General features: G+C 42.1%; 1 protein-coding gene across 3 annotated transcripts in view; it reads right to left on the bottom strand.

Moving 5' to 3' along the window:
• The window catches only part of B3GALT1 (beta-1,3-galactosyltransferase 1), a 329,525-nt gene extending 317,636 nt beyond the window's left edge, over positions 1–11,889 (bottom strand). For all 3 annotated transcript variants that reach the window (XM_073305743.1, XM_073305744.1, XM_073305742.1), the window contains exon 1: positions 11,635–11,889. The gene's annotated coding sequence lies outside the window, so the exon portion shown is untranslated. The remainder of the gene's footprint in view (positions 1–11,634) is intronic.
• Between the last annotated feature and the right edge of the window lie 10,372 nt (positions 11,890–22,261).

Raw genomic sequence — 22,261 nt, 5'->3', positions numbered from 1 at the left:
AAGTGGGCTAATGATTATGTACATCTCAACAAAAAGAATATTATTGTTATAATTAGACATTAGGAGCCAAGTGCAGCCCTAGAATGGTAGTCTGTATAAGTCAGATAAGCAGCACAAGTGATGTTCAGTGTGTGTGCCTTTAGAACAGAGGTGGGCAAACTATGGCCTGCAGGCCACATCCGGCCCGGCACCTGAGCTCCTGCCCCAGGAGGCTCGCCCGCAGCCCCTCCCCTGCTGTCCCCCGTCCCCCGCAGCCTCAGCTTGCTTCGCTGCCGGCGCAACGCTCTGGGCAGCGGGGCTGTGAGCTCCTGGGGCAGTGCAGCTGCAGAGCCCGGCCTGACCTGGTGCTCTGTGCTGCACGGTGGCGGCGGCGGCGTGGCCCGGTTCCAGCCGGGTGGCGCAGCTGTAGTGCTGCCAGCCACCGGTGTTCCAGGCAGCACAATAAGGGGGCAGGAAGCGGTGTGTGTGTGGGGGGGGGGAGTGTTGGATAGAGGGCAGGAGAGTTCAGGGTGGTGGTCAGAGGGTGGGGATGTGGATAGGGGTCGGGGCGGGAACAGGGGGTTGAATGGGGGCAAGGGTCCCGGGGGGGGGGGCAGTCAGGAAGGAGGGGGTTTGGATGGGGCGGCAGGGGGCAGAGGTTCCAGGGGCAGTCAGGGGACAGGGAGAACGGGTGGTTGGATGGGGCAGCTGTCCCGGGGGGGCAGTCAGGAATGAGAGGAGGGGTTGGATGGGGCAGGAGTCCTGGGGGATGGGGGAGCGGATAGGAGGTGGGGGCCAGGCCATGACCCCCTCCCCTAACCGTCCCTCCATACAATTTCCAAAACACGATGAGGCCCTCAGGCCAAAAAGTTTGCCCACCCCTGCTTTAGAATGTATTCTGCATGGATTCTGCTACTGTCCACTCATTCCCCTCACGAGACTTACCTTTCATCTATTACTCATGTGGCATAGTCTTAAAGAGGACAATGCTCAAATGCTACAGAGGAGTATTTATGCCCATGCATGACATCTGCACATGCTACCATGCAGCAGTCCACAGTCTTGTATTCACTATCCCACATCTGAATGCAACCTTGAGTAGTTGGGCTAACTAACACAAGACCATGATTTTGTATTAATTGCTGATAGGGACAAGTCAAGTTTAACATCATGTCAGCTCATTGCGGGTAGACCCTGTTCCCTAATTTTCTTGCAAAGACAAACTCCATGTTAACTTCAAGTATATCGAGAATAAAATACGAATCAAACCAAGTAGGGTACAATTACTGCTTATTCTTTGTGTAAAGAGATTCTGGCAATCTGTGTTATCAAATGGATGGAAAGATCAGCAAAGCTGACTTTAGGCCACAAGTCTCTAAAAGCAAATCTCAGACTACAGACGTGCACGCTCTAAGGAAACATATATATGTTAATTCCAAAACAAAATCATCCCGTTAAATTGAGTTACAGTTGAAAATACATCAAAGTCTGGAGCCTATGGCTGCAATTATCTAAAGCTGGATGCACAATAGTTTAAATACTGCATCATAGTGAGGTGTACGTAGCAGATCCTGAAGATGACCTAATCTACAAGAATGAGGTCTCTAAAGGGTTGAAAAGGTAAATTCTCTATTTATTTATTCTTTAGATTAACAAAATAACAAGAGGCACCCATCTGAACACTTTAGGTGTGTCTGACAAATACTCAAAATGATAAATCAAGGAAAGAAATAATAACTAACTTTTTAATGCCATAAGTGGGTGCAAAACTGGTTGGAAAACCATTCCCAGAGAGTAGTTATCAGTGGTTCACAGTCATGCTGGAAGGACATAACGACTGGGGTCCAACAGGGATCAGTTCTGGGTCCGGTTCTGTTCAATATCTTCATCAATGATTTAGATAATGGCATACAAAGTACACTTATGAAGTGTGCGGACGATACCAAGCTGGGAGGGGTTGCAAGTGCTTTGGAGGATAGGATTAAAATTCAAAATGATCTGGACAAACTGGAGAAATGATCTGAAGTAAATAGGATGAAATTCAATGAGGACAAATTCAAAGTACTCCACTTAGGAAGGAACAATCAGTTGCACACATACAAAATGGGAAATGACTGCTTAGGAAGGAGTACTGTGGAAAGGGATCTGGGGGCCACAGTGGACCACAAACTAAATATGAGTCAACAGTAATGCTGTTGTAAAAAAAACAAACATCATTCTGGGATGTATTAGCAGGAGTGTTGTAAGTAAGACACAAGAAGTAATTCTTCCATTCTACTCCGCGCTGATTAGGCCTCAACTGGAGTATTGTGTCCAGTTCTGGGCGCCACATTTCAGGAAGGATGTGGACAAATTGGAGAGAGTCCAGAGAAGAGTGACAAAAATGATTAAAGGACTAGAAAACATGACCTATGAGGGAAGATTGAAAAAATTGGGTTTGTTTAGTCTGGAAAAGACAAGACTGAGAGGGGACATAACAGTTTTCAAGTACATAAAAGGTTGTTACAAGGAGGAGGGAGAAAAATTGTTTTTCTTAACCTCTGAGGATAGGACAAGAAGCAATGGGCTTAAATTGCAGCAAGAGAGGTTTAGGTTGGACTTTAGGAAAAACTTCCTAACTGTCAGGGTGGTTAAGCACTGGAAGAAATTGCCTAGGGAGGCTGTGGAATCTCCAACATTGGAGATTTTTAGGAACAGGTTAGACAAACCCTTCTCAGGAATGGTCTAGATAGTACTTAGTCCTGCCATGAGTGCAGCAGACTGGACTAGATGACCTCTCAAGGTCCCTTCCAGTCCTATGATTATATAATAATAATGTTACAAAGTAGTACAAGAATAAAACATATTCCCCATTTTTCCCTAATCATCGTCCTCAACAATATCTGCTTCTTCAGCAACCCTCCTAAGAAGGATGCCCTGAAGAGCAACAGATTTGGGCTATTTTTGACCAGGGTATTTCACAGGAATGGAGAACACCCTGCCAGTGATCCCTTCTCTTTTATATTGGGGCGGGGGGGGGTCCAATTTGAGCATCTCTGCTGATCTCTCCTATGGTGGTATGTCATGGGGAGACTAGCAGCCTCTCTGGTAGGAAGGTCCTAAACCATATAGGGCTTTGTAGGTCAATACCAATATCTAAACTCCATCCAAAAACGCATGGGAAGCCAGTGCAGATCGTGGCGCACTCACTCTATGAACACGTTTGCAGTGGACACTCCAGTGGGTATTTATGGCACACAGACCTCTACTGAAAATGTTGGAAGGACTTTGTCCATTTCTTTGGTGTAGGTATGCAATGTAATATGTGAATGGAGGATGATTAATTAGGAGATGTTTGGGCCCGAGACTGTTTATTAAGTAGTGTGAGGGCAGAGTTAAGGTTATTTATGTGATCATAATTATGCATTTCCATACTTACAAATGTTTGATTTGATTAAGTGTAACTTTAACTGCAGTCACTAAGAGGGCAAACTCTGTACCCCACTGCACCCATTCCCCCAATGCTATGGTTTGGGAGAAACACTAGGAGGGGCATCTTGTAGAGTTTTCCTTCCCCTCCACCACTAAACACAGACTTCATCATGGGGGGGGGGGGGTCAAGATTGCTCTAAATTATTAATCCATACACTTTTCTGAACTAGTCATAATCACCAGTGGTCTGGATTGTACCCGGGAATGTGACACATTCCATAATACTTTCTTTTTAAGATCTGACTAACTACAGAGAATATTAAAAATTTGCTCCCCTACTTAAATCTCCTGCTATATAAAGTAAATATCAAATCTGAACATAAGAGAAGAGTTATTTATTCTACTTTTCTTCTAATATACAAGATCCAACTCTAAGTAATAAATTAGTAATGACAGGTTTCAGAGTAGCAAGTAGTTAGTAATGGTATCCTTTAACAAATTCAGGGCCTGATCCAGCAGGAAATATCTGCAGCCTTCTGGCTGGCACAACCCCCACAAAGCCACAGATGATGCTCCTCAGCAGAGCTACCTATTCACTTGAAAATGTGGCCACCTGCTGAAGGACTAAAGAAACAAAACAACAGCCCTTCACGTGGAGGAGCTACAGAACAGCTCAGAGGGAGGCAAGCTCCTGCATGTTATCTGCATCAGAACACCACCAGCTTTGATTGTGTCAGATCTCACAAGCTAAGCATTGTTAAATCTGATACTTGTATAGGAGACCACAAGAGAAAAACCTGTGTGTGGAAGAGATGCTGGTGATTTGATAGACAGTATTCTTCCCTCTTCTTTTCTGATTAAGCCAGTACCCAAACATGGTATAAGAGGCACTAAGAAAGGTTTGTGGCTATTTCCTGATGGCCCGGCATTTTCTGCAAAGGCAGAAGTGATGACCTAGATGTCCTGGCTAAACTCCATAGGAATAATTACATTCTGACTACCTGAATATATCGTATTATTTAAATTGTATATGGCACTTTTCAAAAGGGCTGTGTGTATAAATGAATATTTGGTTTGGTCAGATCCAAAATTGGAAAAGTTCTAAGTTGTTGTGTAGTGTTGCTGTGCACTATAAAACCCTAGATGTGGCTGTATTTCAGTGTTGTGTGAAATTATGCCTGAATACAGTGTAAAATAGTGCTTTTGAATGAAAACTGAAATGTAAGTGTTGAGTATAATAATAATTGTTATTAGCAGTGACCAATGGAGGGAGAGCTCGAGGACTGAAAATGAGATTCATAACGCATCATCACAGCTGGGCCCATTCAGTCTATCACAACTCCTAAAGCCCTAAGACTGGACTAACATGCCTCATACGGAGATCCAATTCTCAGAGAGGCCAGTCATTTTTGTCCCTATCTGTCCTTCACTTCCACCTGACTGAGCTGCAGAATATTGCTGTCAAAGACACATCTTTAGGCTGCACTGCCCTTTGGAAATTTTTTCCTGGCTGACAGAGCATTAGTTAGAGAGACAAGATGGGTGAGGTAATATCTTTTATTGGACCAACTTCGGTTGGTGAAAGAGACAAGCTCTCAAACTTACGCAGAGCTTTTTCAGATCTGGGAAATATATTCAGTGTGTCGCAGCTAAATACAATATGGAACAGAATGTTTAAAATAAATAGTTCACACATTTTAAGGGGCCATTCATGGTGAAGTAGCCTATTAAGACCCCTTTAGTCATAGTGGGGAAAGGAATGTGGGGAGGTTGTTAATGTTGTGGAGGAAGTCCATTGTGTCCTGGAGGAAGCTGGCCCTTTGTGTGGTGAGTGGTTTGAGGATGGTTTCTGAGAGTCCCGATATTCCTTCACTAAGAATGCCGTGGCCAGTTATGAAGGGTCTGCCTGGGTTCCCTTGATCATGCATCTTGGGAAGCATATAGAGTTTCTCTTGGGTTTGTCTGGGGAAGGATTTGATGATGTCCTTATGTTCCTGGGTAAATTGTGGTGTTGGGTCCTCTTTGAGTTTTTTATAGTAGGTGGTGTCAGAGAGCTTCTGTTGCCTTGTTAACATTGTCATCATGGCTGAAGACTGCAATGGTACCCCCTTCGTCTACTGGTTTGATCACTAGCTAGTGGGACTTCAAACCACTCACCACACAAGGGCCAGCTTTCTCCAAGACACAACAGACTTCCTCCACAAACTCCACATTAACAACCTTCCTCAGAACACCATCCTTGCCAACATGGATGTCACTTCCATATACACCAACATCACCCACAATGATGGCATAGCTGCCTGCCTCAAATATTTACAAGACAATGGACAACCATCAGATATCCACCCCAAACACATTGCCAAACTTATCCATTTCATCCTCACCCATAACAATTTTTCAGTCAACAACAAACACTTTGAGAAAGGCCATGGGTACTAGGATGGCTCCCCAATATGCCAACATTTTCATGGGCCACTTTGAAGAAGAATTTCTGGACAAATGTACCACAAAACTAATGATATATCTGAAATACATTGATAATATTTTCATCCTCTGGACAGATGACTTGAACTCCCTCATAGATTTCCACCACAACTTCAACAACCACCACCCATCTATTAAATTCTCTCTGGAACACTCCCACACTAGCCTCAACTTCCTGGACACAACAATCAGCTTCAATAATGGAACCCAACAGACAGCTATTTACAAGAAACCCCCGGATCACCACATTTACCTTCATAGATCCAGTAACCACCCCAAACATATCAAGAAATCTGTTATCTAAAGCCCAGGCACTCAAATACCAATGAATATGCTCTTAGGAGAAAGGCCACAATGTATACCTTCACACACTCAGAACTGTCTTCCCCAAACAAGGACATTCCACCAGAGAAGTAGATCACACCATGAAATGAGCCACCCAAATACCTCTTAAGAACCTTCTACAATACAGAAATAATACCCCCTCTGATCCCACACCCCTTCTTGTCATCTCTGACCCTACACTGGAACCGGTATGAGGTATCATTAAACAACTACAACCAATAGTCAATAGGGACTCCATCCTGAAAGTAATCTTCCCTGTACCCCCTCTTCTAGCCTTCAGACAACTTCCCCACCTCTCCAAGCTCATCATCAGAAGCAAGGTCCCCACAGACCAGGGCACACCAATTCAAAGTGGCACCAGACCTGCTAGAACAACAGATGCAAAACCTGCAGACATATCTCCACTGCTACAATGATCAACACACCTTTCAACATCCATGGGTCCTACACATGCCTATCACAATACATGGTGCACCTTATCCAGTGCACTAAATGCCCAGTAACAACTATGTGGATGAAACCAGACAATCACTACATACTTGAATGAACTCACACAGGAAAAAGATAAAAGACAAAAACACCTTATCACCAGTGATCACTCTATTTCTGACCTATCAGTCCTCATTCTCAAAGGAAAACACATAACACTTTCAAAAGACAAGCATGGCAACTTAAATTCATAACTTCGCTAGACACTAAAAATCACGGACTGAATAGAGACACTGGATTTATGGTTTATTACAATACGCTATAACCCACTAATAACTCCCCCCCCTCCCCCAAGATGCATTCTCCCCCCACTTCCTGCATTCCTTTCCCTCCCTCCATGACTGGAGAGGTGTTAATGGGCCGCTTCACCTTCACATATGTGTTAAATATTTATGCTAAACAATCCTGTTCCATCTTGTATTTAGCTGTGACGCTGAGTACATTTCCCAGATCTGAAGAAGAGCTCTGTGCAAGCTCAAAAGCTTGTTACTCTCACCAACTGAAGTACGTCCAGTAAAAGATATTACCTCACCCACCTTGTCTGTCTAATCTCCTGCAACCCACACTGCATATGAGTATGTCAGTCAGTGAGAGAAGAACCTGCCTGCCTCTGCCCCTCTTCATCTGTTGGAAAATGAGTTTATCCTCAGCCTGTGGACCTGAATCTGCAGTCTCTGCTTAAGAGCAATCCTCATGGATGTCAATGGGAAATGCTTTATGAGGCCTGATCCAACTTCCATTGAAGTCAATGGGAGGTGGATCAGCTTCCATGCAGCATTTGCTCCTCAGACAGAAGCCATCTTAGGCATCCATACATACAGCCTAAAGCAGTGTTATGCACCTATCAGTATCTTATGACACTTTGGAAACATTTGGAACAAGCTGACATATGAGTAAATGGGGAAGATAAAAAGTCATCTTAGGGTATATTTTACACTTCTCCATATCCAGGACGGTCTGCAGAGCTTCCATGGACCAGAAGTTACTGACGCTGCATTTTCTGGAGAGGATACAAGTCAGTGTTTTTACTGAAGTTCAAAAATGGAATTAGCTTTTCAAAAGATCAATGTACAGTTTGCATGATTTAATACAACTGAAGGAAGGAGCTACATAAAGTATTTAAAATTCATTAGTTCTTTCTATAATTTTCTTACAAAGCTTTTTTTTTTAACTAAATGTATATACAAATTTCTCATTTCTAAACAGAATGGAAGTTGGTTTTCCTAGCTGCATCAAAATAAATAATTTTACTACTACACATGGCAAATTACATCACCAATATTTTAATACATTGCTTTACATCTTTATTTTGGCAATTAAATGGGGAGCAGGTTGCAACATGCTAGAATGATTAATTTTCCTTTCTATATTTTCTTTATATTATTTATTTATTAAGAGTTCCCTGCAAAAATCACTGATGTATATACAGGCAAGGAAAATCCAGGATTTTGTGTTATTTTGATAGTCTCCAATTGGTAAGACTTACAAATGTATTGGGAAAGGAGGGACTTGTTTTGCTTATTTTATAAACAGGAAATCTAAATAAAGCAAATCTAGTGTGGTTTAAGAAACTGCACTTTCATTTTGATACAGCTCTAGAAAGATCTGAGTCATAAATCCATAATAAAGGAAAAAAGCATTGTTGAAAAATCATATAATCGATCAAATCATGATAATTTCTAGTGATTGATTAGGCCTTTTGTTATACCAAAATCCACTTCCTAGTTCCTCTTGCTTATATATATTACTGTGACATTAGATTTGGCACATTTCCACAGAAATATAAATGAGTTAAAATGTTTCAATTTTTGTAAAATGCTTCATAGTACCTATAATGAAAATGATTCAGTTAAATAAATTTAGGTGATGCAGTAAATTAGGACCTGATCCTGTAAATATTTACTCGTGAATAATTCCACTAAAGTAAATGAGACTCCTCACATGATTAAGGGTGCGTAGAAGAGGATTCAGTCCATTAATAGACTATTCTTTTACAATCTGGATATCTAGATTAAAATCTAGTTTAGGTCACAAGAAAAATTAGTTTGGTTGTTTCCACTTAATCCCTTGTCAAAAATAACATTTGTCCGTATCTCAAAACTACTAGAACTTTTGGCACCATCCATCCGTAGGGGGCATGTACAGGTACTTTGGGTTGGTATGAGGCAGACTGGAATAACTGAATGGGACTAGGAGATCACGTATCATGACTATCTGCACTGTACCTGATTCTAGCTGCAGTGCTGCTACTACTATTTTCTCTTTACAGGACACCCAAATTAGCTTAAAATATTTTAAATAAATTAACTGTGTCAAGTTAACTGATATTTTTATAGTCATCTCTTCATACCAGTTTTTGATTTCGCTAGATCCACTGAAAATCTATATGCTAGACAGGCACCTGAATTTAAATTGCATTTTATGTTCTGTAAATAAAGATATTTATCTACTAAATACAAAGTGGGAAGAATAATGTTGTATTAGTCATAAAAGATCTGAGGTGTAGAACTTACACTTAGTATTTACTGTCCAGCCACAACACTGGACTTCATCTCTCCAGAGTGTGCAGAAATATAAACACTTTGTGATAATATGGTTTATGCTCGTTGTCCATTCTGCCATCTATCATATGATTTTGTAATTTTTAAAAATGTTTGTCATGCATGGTGTCAAATTTCAGTAATTTAGTTAATTTATCAGATTACTTTGCAAGTGTTAGAGCACCAAATCCACACAGTATTGTTGTGGTTTTTTGACAGCTAGAAAAGAATCATAAACTTGGAATTAAGTATTCTTGATACGTTATACACATTTTAATACATAAAACAACTTCTTAACATGTTGAGCAGCATTTTAAACACTCAGGATTATGGCTGAGGGATCTGCAGATAAAATAATAAATAAAAATAATTCAAATTACATTTCTGCTTGATAAGACTCTCAGTGACATGAATGGGTGCAGGATCAAGCCCATCATAAGAAAATATAGAAGTATACCAACAATTATTTAAAATATTGTGCAATCAAGATTTAATTAAGAAAAGAATAAAATTAATCAAAGAACTTTTAAAGGTAAGTTAAAGAATATTTTAACAAATTAAGAATATTCAACACTGGTTTAAAACACTGCTGTTTTAAAGAGATGAAATGTTTGGTCTTATATCACAGAGTAATTCATGCTAAAGAGTAATGAAAAAATAGAAAATTATGTGTGGGAAAAGAACCAGGATTTAGTCTTTGAAATTCTTTAGAAGTCTTAACAGCCACTGACTTTATTTCCCTCCTTCCCTCCCCCACCCCCATTTGCTATATTAGAAGTTTTCTTTGAACTTACCATTTTTAGCCTTTTACAAAAGCATAAATCAGCCATAACAAATTTGTTTTCTATTAATTTTTCTGTGCATATGAATTTTCCATTCAAATGGTCTGAGTTAATGTTTACATAATCTCTAATTTAAAAAGTGTTTTAATGACTGTCATCAGGTCAAGGTCAGGCTACTTGTAATAAGGATTTCCACTACCAAGGTCTCTAGTAATTTGCTGTTCTCTAAAGAGGTCCTTGGTGCATGCTTGCTTAAACACACCTTTCTCAAGCACTACCTATTTTTCCATCCCTAGTATGACAACATGGAGCAGCTTTTATATTTTCCATTTTTATTACTTACGTTTTAATTACCCTTAAAAGAATGAGTCAATGCTAACTGGATTAGTAAAACCATTTTTTAAAAGTTAAAAATACTATTCAGTGTCTTCTCTGGTCAATTTTACCGAGGGAAACTGATTCAAACTCAGCCAACCAGCAATACGCATCTGCAGTGTGTAATAAAAAGCAAGCTCATTTCAGCTCTTTCTACAGAAAATAAAATCCAGTACCCTGTTGGGATGGTTACAGAAACAGAAGGTTAAAACTATTCCGGTAATTGGCAATCTGGCTTTTTTAGCGGTTACCCTGCATCAGTCTTTGAAAGCGATGATAGTTCCCCTCATAGAAAACATTTGGGAAGTCAACAGTGGCGGCTGGCAAATAGCTACACATCCTGTTGAAGGAGCTGACAGTTCACACAGCCGTTGGATTTCTAAATTCCCTCCGCTTCGCGCACAGAAGAAAAGCCCTTTGTTTCCCCGTTGCAACACAGTTTATAGTAGTTACCGAAAACTGGGAAACGTGTCCCCTAAACCAAACCCTGAGATTCACGCTGTCTGGAGCTGCTTCAGGAGGAGCACTGAATGAGTTTGGATGTTGGCACTTCATCGTCTCCAAAGCCATGTGAAGCTCAACAGCAGCAAGGAAAGTACAGAGGGGAACAGCTGAGCTTGTAGGGCTTTAGGTCTACACTATAAAAGAGAATACCCCCCCTCCCCGGCCATTTTTTCACTAACAGCCCTCTGTTTCCTCACTTTACTGGCCTCTTCTCCAGCAATACTGGTGACATGACTGTGCCTCGCTGGAGTCTGCCTTCCCTTGGAAGGAGCGTGCTAATACTTCCCCTTGTAATTATGGCAATAAAGTTCACTTTGCTCGGCGTTGCTTTTACCTTTCTAGAGAGACACGGCGGACTTTTGCACTCGTCCGAGCCTCCCAGCAAGACACGCTCGTTTCCAGCCATCCTTACGGCTCCTGAAGGGCATCCGGGCAAGGATCGCTAGAGAGGTAGGTACCACGCTTGCGAAGTGTGGCTCCTAACGCGCACACATGCAATCTCCTGCCTGTCAAAGTCGATTGCAGCCGGCAGCGGCAGCAGCCGCCAGCCGATTCCCTGTGTCCCAGACATCTGGCCCACACACAGCGCTTCCCCGTGCGCTGCTACGCTATCCTGCATTGCATTGCCTCCAGCCCCTCCAACAAAAGGCGCTGTGGATTCACAGCCATGCATGGACGCACAGAGCCAGGCAGAGGCATCGACCTCCCCCGTGGCTAGACCTTACCAGCTGGCTTTGCTGTTCTTCGCCCGGCTGGCAGCACGGAGGGGTCAGCTGGGCTCCCACGGCTGGTCCTGGTCCTGGTCCTGCCGCTGCTGCCGCCCGGTTCCCGGTAGCCAGCATCACTTCTCCATCAGCCCCAGCAGCAGCCGGCCAGCTCCCCCGCAGCCGCCGCGGCAGCAGCAGCCAAGCCCGGCTCGCGGAGCGAGGCGATCCCGCAATGGAACTTGGCCTTTCCGACTGACAGGCCGGGGCGGCCAATCGCCGCCTCCTCCAGCTCGGAGCTGGGGGTGGGGGGGGAGAGCGAGCGGCGGAGACCAATCAGCGAGGAAGGTCCCGACGTTCGCCGCCTCCCTTCCTCGCAGGCTCGTTTCCGCGAGAGCGGCGAGCTCCTGGGAGCGGGAAGCGCTGCGCCCCGGCCGCGCCGCGGGGGGACGGGGCGGGCGAAGGGCGCAGGGTCCGGGACTGGAAAGCGCGGGCACCGCATGGCTGGGCCTGTCCCTCGCTATCAGCGCCTCGCGGTGCAGCCAAGTGCCTTGGCCCCGGGGCCAACCCCTGCTCTCTCTTGCTGCCCTCGCTCCCCTGGAGTCAGTGGATTAGCCTTACGCCTTACTTGCGGTCTGGTCCCACCCGGGCCCTCGCTAGGATGGGCCCGATTGCGCCCGGTGCTGTACAGGCTCCATGTGAGAGAAAGCCCCTGTCCAGAGGACCGGGGTGCTGAGAGCCACTGACCCCTGTCCATCATGGAAACCACTTCAAACCAGGGGGTGTGGCAACAGCCCCACCCCCCCAGTCCAGCACCTAGGCAGAGGAGTTTACAAACTAGTCTCATCAACAGACGACATATACCCATAATGGTAAAGCTCCAAATTCCCTTGCGCATGACTCACTGGCTGGGGAAAGGGGAGAAATGCTCAGTTCTTCATAGGCCAGTAGGGCGGAAACATCTATATCTCAGGCCTTGCTCTTGATCCCTCCACTTACTTCTACTGATTAATCCTCTCCATTTAGTGGGGGAGGAGGATTGGTGAAAATATAATTGGTGTAAATCCAGAATAAATGAGGATAGAATTTGGCTCATTGTGACAAAGGGTTTAAATAATCAAAAGCCATCTAATAATCATCAGGGACTGTTTAATATAAACACTACCTGGTTATAAGGGATGATATTGTCCTCTGTGTGCAAGTGTCTCTTAGCACCTTCTTTGGTTAATACCTTTGACACTGGCTGCCCATCACTGACTGGCAGTCTTTCCCCTTTCTCAGTCTTGTGCTGCACTGATTCTGGAGCATGGTGTTTTGAAAGCACCTGATTTGGACACCTTACTGCTGGATTATTTTAATTATCCACAGGTATTTCCCCTGTCATTTTATTATTTGGCTTACAGGAATGTTGGCCCTAGTGCTAAAATCTCTTTCTTTAGTCAACCCACAAACAGAAATCTGGGCTGTGTTGAAACTATGGAAACTGCCATGAGAACACCTGGAAGTCATGGGAAGGATCCTGTTTATATATCTTTCCAGATTGTCTCACTCTTACAATAGAATACGTATTTTATTTGATGGCATCATAGGAGCCGACTTCCTGAGTTCCTGGGGGGCCACCGACTTTCTGAGTTCCTCGACACCTGCTCTGCCCCAAGCCCTACCCCCACCCCACCCCTTGCCCCAAGCCCCTGCCCCACCTCTTATCACTTCCGCTCCGTCCACCCCACCCCACCCCTTCCCACCCCACTCCACCCCCTCTCCTCACCTATTCCTGCCCCTGCTCTTCCCTTCCCCCCCCCTCCAGAGCCTCCTGTATGCTACTGAACAGCCGATCGTGGTGGGTGGGAGGTGCTGGGAGGGAAGGGGGAAAGCTGATCCGTGGTGCTTCTGGTGGGTTCTGAGCACCTACTGTTTTTTTCTGTGGGTGCTCCAGCCCTTGAGTCAGCGCCCATGGGTAGCATGTCTTTAGGGCCTAATCCTGTATGGTGGATGTGCCTGCTACAGGTTCCCATTGACTTCTCAGCACCTTGTAGAATTGTGTCCACAAAGTAGTAAATATTTCTCGTGAAAATGGTGGTGTGTGAATAGCTATTGTGCCAATGGACAAATACGTTATTTATGCTATAAATGGACTATACTGTTTTGAAGGGGAGTGGAAATCTGAACAGCACAGTCTTTTCCTGATTTATTTCTAGATTCCAATATCCTTACTCAAGTTGACTTCATTGCTATTACTGTGGAGTTAAATGCCACTCAATGAGAGTAAGTGTTACATATTTTGGCCCTTTACTTGCAAACCACATCAGTGTACTCAAATTTCCTTCTGGTTAGACTGGTCCACCAAGATAGCAGATTTATTTTACTCTCATCCTTCAGCTGTTTTTCTTTTTTTAGATGGCAGCAGTGATACATGTGGGTCCAGCATAACTAACTGTACCAAATCTGAACACTGGGTACACTCACATTTTTTTAGAGGAAATATTCAAAACTATTCTTGCATTTAAGACTTTACATACTGAAGTAAAAATGACAGCTCTGTTTTGCAGCTAGAAGATTATCCAGTAGTTCAGAAGCCATCTCAAGTACTGAAAAATGTATTTTTAAAAATTTAATTTTTAAAACTACCCTATAGTGCAAAAAAAATTTAAATCAGAGGAAGATTTTTAACATTTGATGTCAGAGAGCCAGACCATATTTTACAAAACCATATTTTATTTACTGTTCAGATTTGTACAGATATTGCAGAACTATCAAAAGCATTTTACAGTTAGGATTTTATAACTCCTGCAAAGTGTAACCTGATTTTAGATTATGTATTAATGATAATTGATTACCCTTTATCACTTTGAGGGTTGACAGGTTCTTGCCCCGAGATCAGGCCCAGTATTATTTAAATTATTATATAGTTGGGAACCCTGATGTGCACAGTTGCAATACTCACAATATAGGAACTCTTTTATATTTACAAATATAGTTTATTAATACATTTAGCACAGTCACAAACACCCCAGCTTAGTATGGTAGATAGAGATACTACAGAATGTACATCTGCACATCCATATACTCACACCATCCCTTGTAGAAGAACCTGAAATGATAGCCGTCATCTTCCTCATCACCATCACCTTCCCCATCATCACCAGTAGCCATCATTATGGCACCTCCCAAGGACTACATCTCTCTCTCCTACTGCCCCTAGGTTGGGATGCCACTTTTATAATATATTACACTGACACCGTTATGTTCGATGCATATTCAGTAGGGGATTTTTCCCTTCTCTTATTTGTATTTCCTCACCTCACTAATGTTGGATTGTCTTTTTCCTATAGATTAGTATATCAATTATCTCAACTTACTATATACATCAATTCGGTACCATAGCCCTTTTGTGGTTAGGTATCACATTTGTTATTTCAGTTCTTTCCAAGTTCTAAGTTATGGTGTACCTGTTAAGTTTAAAATGATATGAACTCAGGAAAGCCCCTATGCCAACCTGATTTAATGCATCCTCTATGTCAAAGGTCTCAGTCATACATGGACCTTATGCATTAGCTCCATTATCTAGGTGAAAGGTCCCAGACATATGTTTGCTAACTTTGCCTTAGCTCACAATACAGAATGTGGCCTGCAGGTCCCTTGTGTTACAGCCAAAATATACCCTAATATAAACCTATTATAATAAAACAAATAAACCTATAAGGAAATAAGAAACTTATAAGAAAAATATATATATATATAGGCAAGCAAGCAGGCTAGCCTGAAGTGTGTCTCATGTACCTGTTATGTACGTCAGGACACTTCTGTGGATGAATTATTTACCTGTGGTCAGAACTTCCCCTTAAACTCCGTTTTCAGCTCCCTGCATTCTTGGGGGTTTCCCGTTGGGCCATTTATCTGTTCAAAGATCATAGGTCTCAAACCTTATGCTAACTTGCTGAGGCTAATGTCTTACAGGATAGAGGCCTGTAGGTTTCTTGCACTACTGCTGAATATAATGCAAAGCAGAATACAGTAGAATGCAAAGCAGTAAATATAATGAAGGCAAGCTAGTCCACTGGGCTACAGTAGCACTGAATACAATAAAGCAAACTAGCCCACTGTGCTACAAAAGCCAGGGGTATAACAAAATAATTATTTTATGTTCAGGTCTTTCTCAGTAACTAGCAAATAAATTTTTAAATATAAAAATATAATGAAAGTTTATCTTAAAATGTAAACAAAAACACTCAGCAATTCTGTCTGGGCAATATTTTCATCTCATAAAAATACCCTCCATGTTTCAACATTCCACAGCAGCTCCTCCTGAGCACATAAACAGCTCCAATGTGTATGGTAGCTAAATCACTGCTTGTCAGAAAAGCCTGCACTTAAACTACAAATATCAGTAATACATCTAATCCAATTTATCAAAAGGGTGGAAGATCACTAAATAGCACTTGGTCCAAATACTAAAGCAATATATCACATCATAGCAGCTAAATATGTTGTAGATCAGACCAAATCTGCCCAGTCAAAGATTTGTTGATGAAGGTGTAGAAATATAAAGTCATTAAAAACAGCGAAGATGTAAAAATGAGAAAATAGCACACCTAAAATCTGGGCCCAGTTCAGCAAAGCACATAAGCACATACTTAAATCCTTATTGTTCAGCAAAGCTCTAAAGTTTATGCTTAAATGCTTTTGCTGAATTGGGGTCGATGTCCCAACATATTGCATATGTGGGCTAAGTTCCTTCTTAAGACCTGATTTTCAATCTCCTCAGAGGGGACAGCTTGCTGACTCTTTCTAAAAATGAATTTAGTGCAAGAGGGACACACTATGAGCTGAATTTCTCTTTTTATTCCCAGCACAAGCTGTGCAAGTAATATCCCTGTGCAGCTCTGTAGGTACAACTCCATTCTGTTCTGGATCAACAACCTTCAGAGGAGATAGAATAATTCAGGAATCATGCCCATTAAATCTTCATCTTTACTGTTGAGACTGCCAACAAGGTGTGAAGGTGGTATTTGTGTTGGTATTTGCTGTACTGTGAACTGTACTGAGAGCCAACTATATTGAGCAACTGGCATATGTCCTATGGGCCTGAACCTATGTGGTGGCCTAGGGGGGAAACGATCTGTATCCCACTGCTAATTCTCATGGTCTGAAGAACTACTCCATCTAAATATCAAGAAATTCTCCTGTGTGGCAATAGGGAATGTACTAGAAAGGTTGCCCACTTAAAAATAAAGGTAAACTAATGGTCTCCTGCCAAAAAGAATTTTCCCACTGGACTCCCAGTAGGCACTTGATTCTTCATTTTTATCTGGTTTTTACCTAACAAAAAATTATTTGGTCGAGAGTTTTTAAAAGGACAATCTTAAAGACAACCAATAAATCAATACAATGGAGGACACTTGCAAAATTTGCTAATGCAGACATCATGTGACTGGGGTCTCAGGTGTTTTCCCTGAAATTAACCTCAGATCCACTCAGGGACTCATTATACTAAACAAGGGTTAGAACCACCAAATCTTGTGCTCACACTCTCCCTCCTAGTCCCTCCTCTACAGACAAACTCTTGTCTCATATCCCTTGATGAACTATTGCCTTTCTTCCACTCTTGAGTCCTTGATCTTTCCTACCATGATGCAGCTCAACCTGCTCAAGGAGGCCACTACCAATAGTAACATGCATGCTGCATAGTTACCTGCTGCTTACCGGGCAGCAGGTAACCTTGACTACCAGGCCAAGGCTCCAAGGACAATAAGTAAATCTGCCCCACATCCAGTTTCAAAAGGAAATACCTGCCATATTGGTTTGACGACCATAGAGAATTCAATAAAATATTAAACTCTTTCCCCAGATGTACAGACAGTTGGATTAGATTACACATGAGGGTGCCAAGTACTAAAACATCATGGACAACTCTTCACTGCCATCTACAAGTGACCTAGCCAATTGTGTAATGATCTACATGGCAGAAAATTCCTCCTTATCTCTGTAACCAGTGACAGATCAACATTTTCCATAGCACTGGGGTGAGACTAATAATGTTGTTCCTTGTCCTGCACTTAAAAACTAAATTAAAAAAGTATCCCCTACTCCTTCTTGGGTGCCTGTCCCCAGATTCTCTTAATTCTCTGAATGCTAGGATTAAATATGGCAAACCGGACAACCTCCAAGTGGGGGCATAATGAAACACATGACCATCTCCAATCAAACTGTAAATTCAACGTGTTTATTCATAACTGTATATGGATCCATTTTCTCTCATTTCTGGTAGCTGGATGTTTGATCCATACACAAATACAGCATTTTCGGTAACAATCAGCTTGAAGAATATTTGATTAACCATATTTTAACAAAATAAAGCTATGTATTTTTATAATTAGCCATAAGATTACTCAGGCCCCTTTGAAATCCTTCTACGCTATTTATTATAATCATACGTATTTTATATATATATATATATATATATATATATATATATATATATATATATATATATATATATATATATATAGTTGTAGAGCATCATCAGCATGCTAGGCACTATGCGGACAAAGAACACAAGGCCCTTGCCCCCAAAGCATTTGACTCTATTACCTCTTGTGTAAGTGAATTCCACAGGTTGATTTCATGCTGTGTGAAGAAATATTTCCTTCTATTATTTTAAGATTTATCTACCATATATTATGTCAGCTAAATAACTGCCTCCACATAAACACAGCAAGGAAATTCCATTAGCATGCTCAGTCAATCCTTTGAGACAGTTGTTTATCTGAAATGTTAAGTAGCAAAACCGGCCTATATTTATATACAGTAGCGACATTCACAGCAATGTCACTGGTCCTTGCACACAGAACATAACAGCAGTACTTAAGAACAGTTAAAAGACCCAGTAAATATACATTTATTATTAATTGCCTTAAACAATGAGGCAAGCTAGGCCTTTTGGGTTGGAAAAGAGATAGATGGGAGAATCTGATTTCTGACCCAAAGAATGCTACTCAGATAGGGCCGGCCTTACGGGTGGGCAACGTGGGCGACCACCTAGGGCACTGAGGTCGGGGAGGGAAGGGGGTGAAATGGTCAAGAGGCAAGGAGTGGGGCGAGCTTGGGGTGTGAGGCTGTGGAAAGGAGCTCAGAGCAGTGCAGGGGACAGTGGGGCCCTGGGACAATGGGTGGGGGAGCCAAGGGAGGCAGCAGGGCCGGGGCACCAAAATACAAGTTCGCTCAGGGTGCCATTTTCCCTATGGCCAGCCCTGTCAGCCGTAGAACAACCCTTAAAACAAATTATTACATTGGTCTAGTCAGACTAAGGATCAAGGTGAGTCTTTATAAGTTAGTGTCTGTGGTGTCTCTCTCCTTTCCATTTTCAGGCAGACCATCTGTTTCAACAAACATTTATGCTATTGCAAAAGAAATTAATTTAAAAAAATTAATCCAGCTCTAAACTGGATTAACCAAGAGACAGTTCCTTCTGATCACAGTTGGGTGGCTGAATCTAGCTGGCAAAAATCAATGTGATTCTGTTTAATCAAGATTAATGCTTCATTTTATTTATACTTTTGCATTGTAATTTCCTTTTTAAGACTCTCCCAGAATAATCCAGAAATTGCTGTTAATAAGGCTGAGATAGCCTCTTTCCCCATCAACCAATACAGAAGCCATTTGACTCACTGAACAACAGTTAGCCAGTAGAGGTGTGTGGCTCAATCATAAACAGCTTCTTTGGGAAGATGGGAAATGCTACCAAAACTCAAAGGGTATTAGTGCCCTTATTTACTGAGGACCTGATTCTCTCATCCTGACTTATGTATCTTGAGTAGTCTCTGACTGTGCAATCAAAATCAGTGGAATTACTCGCTGAATAAAGATCCAGTTCTTCAATGGCATTCGTGTGGGCACAGGTGTTCACCCATGCACATGTCATTGTAGGTTCAGGGTCTAGGGTATTGATTGGTTTAAGTAAGGGTAGCAGAATTGGATCTTGAGAACCCAACATCATGCTACTCCCCATCCAGAAGAATAAGATACATGTGGTCCCTGCACCAAAGAGCTTACAATGTAAGTAGAGCTACCAGAAGATGGAAAAAGAGTAGATAGAGGGAGTAGACAGGGGAAATGAACACTAAAGTTACAAATACAAGCTCATGAATCAATTTAGTGGCACTGCACTAATCTTGCTAGTTCTCTCTTTATATACATCTGTGTTACTACAATTTGTTGATTATTGTGCTCATATCTTGGTTCTATTTGTGTGTGTATGAACATCTGTCTATTTGTACACAAATTTAAAGAATGTTAGGTTGCAAAGTTAAATACTCTAAAGTTAGGAAATGCCAAAATTAAAGTTATCTGTGCAACATTAGTTCATCCCTGCTGTGTGTGCATGCATGATGATACAGTCTTTGATTACATGGATCCCATAGATTCTTCCACAGGACCCCTCCCTAATTCAGTGTACAGGAAACTTAATGAGTATCTGATCAATATTTTGTTTTCTGTGTGTGGCCTCATTCCTTATTTACTGCACACTATTTAAACCCTGCTCTGAAGACAGCATTATTACTTTCTGCATGGGCAAATGTTACTGAATTTATTTTCACAATACCCCAGTGAGGTGGTATTGTTATTCCCATGTTGAATGTGGGGGACTGAGGCATAGGGAGATCAAGGTGAGATGTCCACTAATTTTGGTGCCCAATTTGATATGCTTCATATCAATATAAATATTTTTATGAATAGTTTGCCAAATGTCCATATCATGATGCCTCCAAGAACATTTCATAAGTATCGTATGTGATTGCAATAATACATGCTGTGATGGGGTGTTCAATCCCACGCCAACCTGAAAAGGGCTAATGAGGCTCAGGAGGGGCCAATTAACCTGATAGGCCAGACCTGAGGGAGGCTTAGGCTTGATAAGCAGGGAGGGTAGAAGAAGGCTGCAGGTACTCTGGGTACAGAAAGGTGGGTAGGAATAAACTCTGTGGGAATCAAAAGCCCAGGGATCCTATCCCTGCTACAATGGGCTACCCCAGAGGAGTTGTGGGGAAAGAAAGCCTGAGATGGTAGGGTAGGAAGAAGCCTGGGGAAACTGTAGCAGGAAGAGAGTTTGCTTGTTACAGGGTCCCTGGGCTGGAACCCAGCATAGTGCGTGGGTCTGGGTTCCCATGCCAGCCAAGAGTAAATGGCACAGAATTGTTGGAGACACCAACTGGACTGCTGGTCCAGAGGGACTTGACTACCCCTTGAGGGGAAAAAGTATAGTGAGCTGGCCTGGTGGCCAAGCCATGAAGAGGGAGCACCCTGATTTGCAAAGAGGAAGCATGGCAACTCCTGGAGTGTGAGAGGGGCCGCAGCATGAGCGAGAGACATGAAGAGGTATCGGACCAGGAGCAGTTATTCCCCAGATGTAGCCCCAAGGGGTCCTCAGCAGTGAGTGTACCCTATTGCACATGCCTTTGAAAAAGAATTTCTCAGGTTTTTTTTATTTCCTCCCCCAGACCCATAAAAGCCACTACCCACCTGGGACAACTTATTCCCCTAACCTATATCACCAAGTCTCAGATTGTAGCCTTCAAAACAAAAGCACCGTTCCAACAAATTGGAACAGCAGCTCACAGAGGAAAGCTGATGGGAAAATAAAGAAAAAAAGTACTCCAAACGTGCAATTCATCAGTGTGTATACATGATATTTCCCTTCTAATCTTGCTTCACTGAAGGCTGTAACACAGCCTCCTAAAATTGAAACTGCAAATATATACTATGTGTCCAACTGCACTTACTGAATTTATAGCCTGACATTTCTTTCCCTATATCTAATATTAGAGGAAGAATGTAAGGAACCATTATTTATAGACGGGCTGTTAATTCATTATATTGGGAGCAGCAGTGATTACTATAGTTAAAGCAGACTGAATTAGATTATGCAATCCGCCTATCTAGGTAAGTACTTGCAGATAGTGCCCTCACTATTGCATCTGTGGTGTTTTCATTGTACTCTTCCTTCAATCACCCATATCTTTCTAAACGTTTCCCTTTGAGGCTGAAATTTTCCCTTTCAGTCTCTGCCCAGAAGTGAATTATTATTTTTTTTGAAAGTCTGAAGGGGAAAAAAATTCAGTCATTTTTGAGTATAAAGGAAACTGGAAAAATTACACATTTCTGATGGTTGCATTGTTAGTTCCTTGCAGTAGGGGTCATCTTATTAACAGGTGTGTATAGCGCTTACACAATAAGACATGTTCCCTGACTGCATCTTTGGGCACAGCTGCAGTACAAATAATAATCCTCATTCTAAACAAAAAATAAAAATCCAGACTTTTATTTTTAAACAGGTCTAATATTGAAACAGTCAAAAGCAGAAAGTTGAAGTTTGGTGCAGAAATAGCCCTCACTGAAGAGATGTGCCTTTGAGTGTTCCAAAGAAAATTGGTTTTGACCTGCCCAAATTATGAGCCTTTGACAATCACGTTTTAAATGTAGAGTAGATTTTGAGTGTGTATTTGTGATTAAATTTGTGATTAAAGTGCACAGCTATTGAAAGGCATGTTAATTGTATGCCATCGTATGAGTAAAGATTTCATCATAAATGGATGCAGATAATGAGACAGAGATAAGGTTTCAGAATAGCAGTCGTGTTAGTCTGTATCCG

The sequence above is a fragment of the Lepidochelys kempii genome, chromosome 11, assembly GCF_965140265.1.
Source record: "Lepidochelys kempii isolate rLepKem1 chromosome 11, rLepKem1.hap2, whole genome shotgun sequence".
Taxonomy (NCBI): domain Eukaryota; kingdom Metazoa; phylum Chordata; order Testudines; family Cheloniidae; genus Lepidochelys; species Lepidochelys kempii.
This window is presented reverse-complemented; position numbering and strand designations above follow the sequence as displayed.